Here is an 8132-nt window from a genome sequence, read left to right on the forward strand (position 1 = left end):
ATACTTATCAGAAAAGCTTTGTTTTTTATTTCAAAGAATCCCACCTGGTTCCTCTAATTTCTAGTATTAATTGTAGTTTGCTAATTAGAGTTCTGTGAAAAGAAAATAGTTGGAAGAGAGACTGTGGTTCATTTTCTTTAGTTATAACTACATTGGAGAATAGGTCAAGACAATTAGGAATTTTTTTTTTTTTAGAATTCTCTATGCAATAATTCCAAAATGTTCCCAATATTTATTACATGATTATGTAGAAATTAGGATGATAGTGGAATGAAAACCATAAATTACTTGATTGTGACATGGGAGCAGCCCCTGCAGCCAGTGTTTCTGCAAAGTTTAGTCAGAGGAGAACAGAGACCTAGATGGCCCCGTGCTGTGCTGCTGGGGGGGCCTAGGAGGCTGGGGAAGGAAGCTGGCAGCGGATGCCTGGAAGGCCGGTGGGGCCCAGCAGTTCTAGGGAGGTGGCTAATGGGGCCCAGTGCAAACAAGTAGCTGGCAGCAGAACCTGCAGTGGAGACAAGGGTCTTGATCTGCAGCCAAGGCTCTTTCTGGTGGGGCCCTGAGTAACCCTTCAAGTCCATTCATTTTTGTCCTCAGAGTGGAACACTTAATTGGCCACAAGCACAGCAGACTCCCCAGTGTGTTCCCAGGAACACAAGATCTGCAGGATTTGCCCTGTGAGAAAAGGGTGCTGTGGCAATTAAGTTTGGGAGAATGCTGTGTTGCAATGCCTCTCCTAGAAACTCACATGCCCTCTTAGCACTGTAAAAGTCTAGGATGTTGAGAAATTTGTTTAACTTTATTTAACCCAGTTTCTGAAACTGACTTGAACGTGGAAATCAGATCTGTTTTTTGTTTTTTGGTTTTTTTTTTTTTGTTTTAAGTAATGACCTATGGAACTACTACATGAATTTTGCTGACAAGCAGTTAACAGTGCTCTCGGAAACAGTTGTGTGAGTAGGTTGAGTTCCTGAGAAGATGCTAGATTTGAATCTGACAGCCTGGGACTTTTCTTGGTGTCCTGCTTGCTCTTGTTTGCCAGTCCGTATTGTCTACACTTGAGTGTGCTTGCTCATACGTATTTCATAGAAGCAGAACTTTGATGCTTGAGAGGCTCTTTGAGGTCATCTAGTTCTGCCTTCTCATTTGCACGTTGAAGAAACTAAGGAAGGTTAAGTCACTTGCCAAAGGCCAGTCAGTGAGTATGCTGGAGCCATTCAGTGTGCCATTAGTCAATTTGAAGTGGAAATTACTTGAGTTAGTTCCTTACTTTCAAGACTTTCATAGTGATATCTGGAGATTAGGATGGGATAAGAGTGAAAGCATTGCTGTTGGATTTCCTGCCAAGGTTTGGGATGGGTAAAATGAGCAAAAGAAAGAGTGCCCTGGATATAGATGGTGCTCAATAACAGGACTGCTGCAGACGAAAGCAAGAATCCAGATCAAGACTGCCCCCCAAAATTAACTTATTTATTTGTGTGTCTAAGAATGACTTAAAATAAGCTCCTATTGCAAAATAATGTAGAAAGTGCAGTGGTGGAATCATGGCTCACTGTAACCTAGACCTCCCAGATTCAAGCAATCCTCCCATCTTAGACTCCCAGGTTCATTCATTTTTGTCCTCAGAGTGGAACACTTAATTGGCCACAAGCACAGCACACTCCCACAGGAGTGCACCACCACAACCGGCTAATTTTTTTATTTGTAGAGACAGGGTCTCTCTGTGTTGTCCAGGCTGATCTCGAACTCCTGGACTCAAGCTGTCCTCCTGCCTTGGCCTCCCAAAGTGTTGGGATTACAAGCATGAGCCACTGTGCCCAGCTGCTTCTGAGTGGCTCCTAAGCAATGAACCCATGAACAACTAAACAGATGACATTGTAGCTATTGCCATATTTCATAGCATGGCGACTACCTTGAGTGTGTCGTGCTTATTAGCTGCAGAAGAGAATGCTTGTTTTTCATGGAGTTAAAGGTTGAAAGCATGTTTTTTGGAACTTTCTATAAGGCCCACATTATTGACATCCTTAAGATCCAAATTATTTTGCTTTAACCTAGGTTTTTTTTGCTTTCTCGGTGAAGTTCGTAGACCCTTACTTATTGATTGGTATATGAAATTGGATCATTTTATTGTTGTAAGAGGTTCTCTTTTATTGAGTATCAGAATATCACTTTCATACATTCTTTGGAGCTAATTTTGAGGGTTTTTCTTGTGTTTTATGAAATACTATCTGTAGTCATCTAATGAAACAATGCTGTTTTTCTATTACAAAGCTTTCTGTTCACGTGTCTACATTTGAAGTTACTGCATTCAGAATGAAAGCCATACATCTGACCTCAGGATGTAAGGATATTCAGTTTTCTTCCTGATAGCCTAGAAGGAGGAAAAGAATGACAAGGTTGTAGCATTGCCCTGTTTCTGTTAGACAAGAGAAGTCCTCTAATGGCAAACCCTTGATGGTATGCAGTTTCCAAAGTCTGGTCCCCGTTGGAGCCTCTCATCTCCCATGGAGTTAAAGAGAGATTTGCCTCAGCAACTGGACCATAGCCATCAATGTCTATTGAAACTACAAGAAGAAGTTTAAATTAAACCAAACATGCAGAAGATGAGAAAATAAGTCTTATTTCTAAGAATAGGATGTTTTTCTTTTTTTCCTATGGCTATAGACCTGTGGGCTTTTAATAAGTAATAATGAACTTTTACAGTAACTACAATTTGAGTCAGATAATTTTTCTCTGATTTATGCCACCAGGGTGACTCATGAGGGCACAGCATTTTAGAGGCTCTTTCTGAGACAGAAAATGTCTCTGACTTTTGTCAAGTAAGTAATTATTGATGTAGCATGAGGATCTTATAATTTAGAGGAAAAAATTATTTATTTTCATATGCCTATTAATTTTCCATCTGTTGAACTGAAGCCAGGGAGAGATGAATGCACAAAGCTGCTTCACCCTTCTGCTTTCTCCCAGGCTGAGTCTCTACCCCATGTGTCCCCTCTTGCTCCTGGAGTCCCCAGTCAGCTCTTGGAGGCATCCTTGGGAACCTTGTTCACATGATACTTTAAATGGCAAAACCTTTTTTGACCTTTCCACCTACAGACCTTCCTCTAGTGTCTTTGTCCAGGGTTGAATGATTACACTTATTATACTCAAGTGGAATTATTTACTTACATGTCTCTGTCCCTTTCTAGAGAGTGACTTCCTTAGAGCAGGGCCTAGGTGGTCTTCATTTTGTATTTTAGGTAGGACCAAGCATAGCATCTGAAACACACAGTAAGCCTTTAGTAATTGTTTGTGAAAGTGAACTTCTCCACATAATAAAACAGTGCTTTAGAATTTCTTTTTGTTATACTGAAGTAATTTTGTCTTTTGACTTCAAAGTCACTCACCCTCAAAACTGAAAAAATGGAAAGAAATGATAGTATTCTTCATCATTCCTTTTATGAGTCTAGTGGACTCTCTAGTCTTCACAAACATAGGACTGACAACTGTTGTTTTATATTAACATTTTGTTGTATAAACACCGGTATATTTTGTGTTGCTAATTGTGTGACAAAACTGAGTCTAAATATGTGGCTAGAAAATCTAAGAAACCAAGATGAGAATCTTCTATGCTTTGTAGATTATGTCATCTTTATATCATCATGGTGTGAGGTGTTTTCTTGGATTGAGTTCCCCTGAGACAGAGATGCATGTTGTCTGTTTGGAAGGTAAAAGAAACATTTTAAGGGAAACAAGATAGGGAAACAATTGGAGCCTAACTTTGCTGGACACTCTGGGAGCCAGTGTAAGGACCAGGCCTCAGCGTTAGCCCACATGGGTCACTTACACATCAGCTCTGGCCAGTCTCTGATTGAAAGTCAGGCAGCAGTGAGGTGCTGGCATTAATCTCCAGTGCTCTGCCTGCCATGTGGGCCCCATCCATGCTCATGGCACAACCCTGCAGCAGAGCGATGGCAGCTGGCTGCCGGTGGAGAGCCCAGTAGCAAGCCCAGAAATAAGGCCCAGGGACTAGGGGTGGGGGCAGGTGGGGTCAGGCATATTTGTGTGCTTGTTTATTTGATGTTTCAGTCTCAGTCCTTTGAATCGTGGATTATCAAGATCGAGATTACTTGAAACATTTAAGAATTAGAGAAAAGTAATAAGCACAGTATTTTCTTCTACTTGGGCAGTTCTTCCTTCAAGAGGGAGAAGTTTACGAAAGATTATTCTGTCTGAGTAGACCTCTCCACCGCCTGCTTGAACTTTGGTCTCTGATCAATTCTGCCTTTGAATTACTCCAATTATTTTAAAGTTCTTCCTTATATTGAGTAGAAGTCTGCCTTATGGTGATATGTTGTATTTCTCAGACACGGATACGGAAGTGGCGCCCTCCAATTCCTCCTCCTCTTGTTTTCTCTTTCGTCAGCAGATGGCGTCTTCCTTCTCTTTTTCTTTCTTTCCTCCCTCCTCTCTCCCCACCCTTGGCAAACATTTGTCACCAGGATGGAGGCTGTTAGAAAAACGTCTCCCTGTGACATGTTGTCTTTTCAAAAGGACAAGAAGGAAAGGAGGAAACAGTTTTTCATTGCTTAAGGCACATTACAACTGGCTGGTTCTCTGTAGCACATTTCTTAGACAAACACCCGTTTTCCTTTAGATTCAGAGCTGATATGTTATTGTAACAGTTAAATTTGCCTTTATATTTTTATTCATGCTGCCTTGCATGTAGATGGTTCCTTTTTGGTTCCTTTTGACTTTTCTCTTTTCTCTTTTACATAGATGCGCACCTTTTGTTAATTTTACCTTTTAAAAATACAAATGTAGGCCGGACGCGGTGGCTCACACCTGTAATTCCAGCACTTTGGGAGGCCAAGGTGGGTGGATCACTTGAGGCCAGGAGTTCAAGACCAGCCTGACCAACATGGTGAAACCCCATCTCTACTAAAGATACAAAAATTAGCTGGGCGTGGTGGTGCACGCCTGTAATCCCAGCTACTTGGAAGGCTGAGGCAGGAGAATTGCATGAACCCAGGAGGGAGAGGTTACAGTGAGCCGAGATCATGCCACTGCACTCCAGCCTGGGTGACAGAGCGAGACTTGTCTCAAAAACAAAAAAAAAGTATTTTCTAGAGAAAAATCTTTTGACATACAGATAGATTAAAATGGATTTGTACTTAGTTTTGGAATAAAACTGATAAGACAGTGATTTGGCCTAATCCCTTTGAACGCAGACATCGCTGGACACATAAAGATTTAAAATTGGGCAGAGAGAAAAAACTGGACAATTTTTTGTTTCACCTAGATGCTTCCAGTATTATGGGCAGAGAATACATACAACTTAGTGAAAGATTGTTAGTAACTAGAAGAGGATTTAATTCACACATATTGTAAAATCAGACTGCATGTGAAACAAACTGTGTGTTTGAACTAATTAAGTATTCAAAGAAATATTTAATATTTCTTTTCGCCCACTTTGCCCCCTTTTCTCCTCCTTTCTCAATCAGTAAATATTTACTGGATGTTTCCAGAATGAATGCTGCATAAAAAACAAGTATATGAAATTGTCTTTGCTATCAAGGATAATATAACTGAATGTAATTTACTAGCCCACTTTGTTGCTTTAGGAAGAATACTAAAGTGAGCCCAGTTTAACATACTATTACCTCTCATTTCTGCTTGTTCAAATCCAAGCTGCAACTCAGTGCCATCTTCTTCATGATTATCTTTACTCCTACCCATCTCTACCTCCATTCCCCCCAAAAGTGATCTCATACTCCTCTGAGCATCCTTAGCATTTCCGCAGATGCTTTTCTTGGACTTTGCTCTTTCTCCTTTATAGTATAGTTATATTATAGTTGTTGAGTGTGGGCTATCTTCATTCCTAACAGTTCTCATTCTAGTACCTTGTATAGAAATGCCGTTCACTAAATGACATATTGAATGGGTATTAAATTATTAAGTGCCTTGGCTCTTAATCAGTCAGGCCTGGATTTCAATCTCAGCTCTGCTATGTACTATCTCTGTGATTTTGGCCAAGTACTAACCTCTCTAAATTTCAGTTTGCTATTCTGCAAAATGGGAATGATGATAATGACTATTTGATGGAGACTTTGTGAAGACGGATGATTTTTGCAACAGTGTAGGTAAAACATAGTGCCTGGGCATAGTAGTGCTTGGTAAATTTGGATGTGTGTCCACATGCTTTTCCAGGATACATGCACAGACACACATACACACATGGTGTATGTGCAAGATGCTAGGCACTAGAAGAAAGATGAAACCACACAAATCCTATGCTCATGTTACATAAAGAAGAAATAAAACCATGTAAAGTAGAGGCGAGGTGCAGTGACTCACACCTGTAATCCCAGCACTTTGGAAGGCTGGGGTAGGAGGATTGCTTGAGCCCAGGGGTTCAAGACCAGCCTGGGCAATATAGTGAGACCCCATCTCTACAAAAATTAAAAAAAAAAAAAAAAATAACTGGCATGCTGGTGGTCCCAGCTACTTGGGGAGTTGAGGTGGGAGGATTGCTTGGGCTTGAGAGTTAAAGGCTGCAGTGAGCCGAGATCATGCAACTGCACTGTGGCCTGGGCAACAGAGCGAGACCCTGTCTTCAAAACAAAGACAAAAAACCGTGTAAGGTGGAAAATGATGGCACCATTGGAGCAGCAAAGATGGAGTGCTATGGGAGTTCACTTCTTTCTCCCAGAGATTGATCTTAGGCAAGGTATGGTTTATGGAGAGTTTTAATGCAAGAGGTGGCAGTTGTGCAGAGAGCAAAAAAGTGGGTGAAGCTTGGATGAGTGGAGATGGAGGCAAGAGAGGCAGAGAAATATTAAAAATGTATATATTTTGTCTTTTCAAAAATTGATTGTACATTGGAGTTTTCTAGTCAAAGGCTGAGATTGGAGATGGATATCCCCATTGGTCTGCAAGTCATTTTATAGACTTGCCAAGTGCCTGTGTGGGTTCTCAGATGGCCTGCTGTCTTTGATCCAAGTGTGGCAGCTGTCGGGTCAGAAATGAGGAAATAGATTGCTAGCAGTGCACCAGGACTGCAGCTTTGGTAGTCTGTAGCACTGTGTTGGGTATATTTCCCATGGATATGGAAAAGGGGAAGATGTAAGTTGGTAATCATCTCTAAAGATATGTCATCAAGAAGCTTTTCAGCTTAATTGTTAAATATTCAAATATAGGCCAGGTGCGGTAGTTCATGTGTGTAATTCCAGTACTTTGGTAGGCTGAGGTGGGTGGATCATTTGAGGAGGAGTTCAAGACCATCCTGACCAACGTGGTGAAACACCGTCTATACTAAAAACACAAAAATTAGCTGGGCATGGTGGTATGCGCCTGTAATCCCAACTACTCAGGAGGCTGAGGCGGGAGAATTGCTTGAACCTGAGAGATAGAGGTTGCAGTAAACCAAGATCGCACCACTGCACTGCAGCCTGGGCAACAGAGCGAGACTGTCTCAGCAACAACAACAAAAAATTACATATAATAGAAGCTCTCTCATCAAGTATGAGTAAACCATTGAAAAAAATATGTGGAATGTTTTGTACTCCAGCCTGGGCAACAGAGCAGGACTGTGTCTCAGCAACAGCAACAAAATATTAAATATAATATAAAGAAGCTCTCTCATCTTGTGTATATACAGATTTTTTTAAGTAATTGGAAGTATAGATAGGGAATAAGAGAATCAAGCATGAGTAAACCATTGAAAAAATATATGTAATGTTTTTGCTTGTCGCGCATCATACTGTCCAAATTCAAGTGTGGACTTTAATCTCCAGTGTCTAGTCCATCCATAAGGTTAATCAGTGATTCCAGTTGGCATAAAAATCTGCTGCTCACACTAGTAGACTAACAAGTTTGCCCTTCTTCTCCCATCTTCAAATGCCTCCCCCAATTCTTACACTGTTTAAATAGGAAATTGGGAAGCATTTATTTTTTCCCCAGGTTCAGCAATCCCATTTTTACTGTAAACTAAAGTTAGAAGAGTTTAGTGGTATATCCTCTGACAGACTAGATTGCTGGTCCTATCAATTACTAGCTGTGGCCAGGCGCGGTGGCTCAAGCCTGTAATCCCAGCACTTTGGGAGGCCGAGACGGGCAGATCACGAGGTCAGCAGATCGAGACCATCCTGGCT

General features: G+C 41.1%; 2 long non-coding RNA genes across 5 annotated transcripts in view; one reads left to right on the plus strand and one right to left on the minus strand.

Moving 5' to 3' along the window:
- The window catches only part of LOC108514812 (uncharacterized), a 167470-nt gene that overhangs the window by 98482 nt on the left and 60856 nt on the right, over positions 1–8132 (plus strand). The window lies entirely within an intron of this gene.
- Positions 2139–8132, minus strand: part of LOC108514813 (uncharacterized) — a 15473-nt gene continuing 9479 nt past the window's right edge. For both annotated transcript variants that reach the window (XR_001881350.1, XR_001881349.1), the window contains exons 5-6: positions 3169–3258; positions 2139–2371 (exon numbers count right to left, since the gene is read on the minus strand). This is a non-coding gene — a long non-coding RNA (uncharacterized LOC108514813). The remainder of the gene's footprint in view (positions 2372–3168; positions 3259–8132) is intronic.

This window comes from Rhinopithecus bieti, unplaced genomic scaffold, assembly GCF_001698545.2.
Source record: "Rhinopithecus bieti isolate Rb0 unplaced genomic scaffold, ASM169854v2 scaffold_34313, whole genome shotgun sequence".
Lineage (NCBI taxonomy): Eukaryota > Metazoa > Chordata > Mammalia > Primates > Cercopithecidae > Rhinopithecus > Rhinopithecus bieti.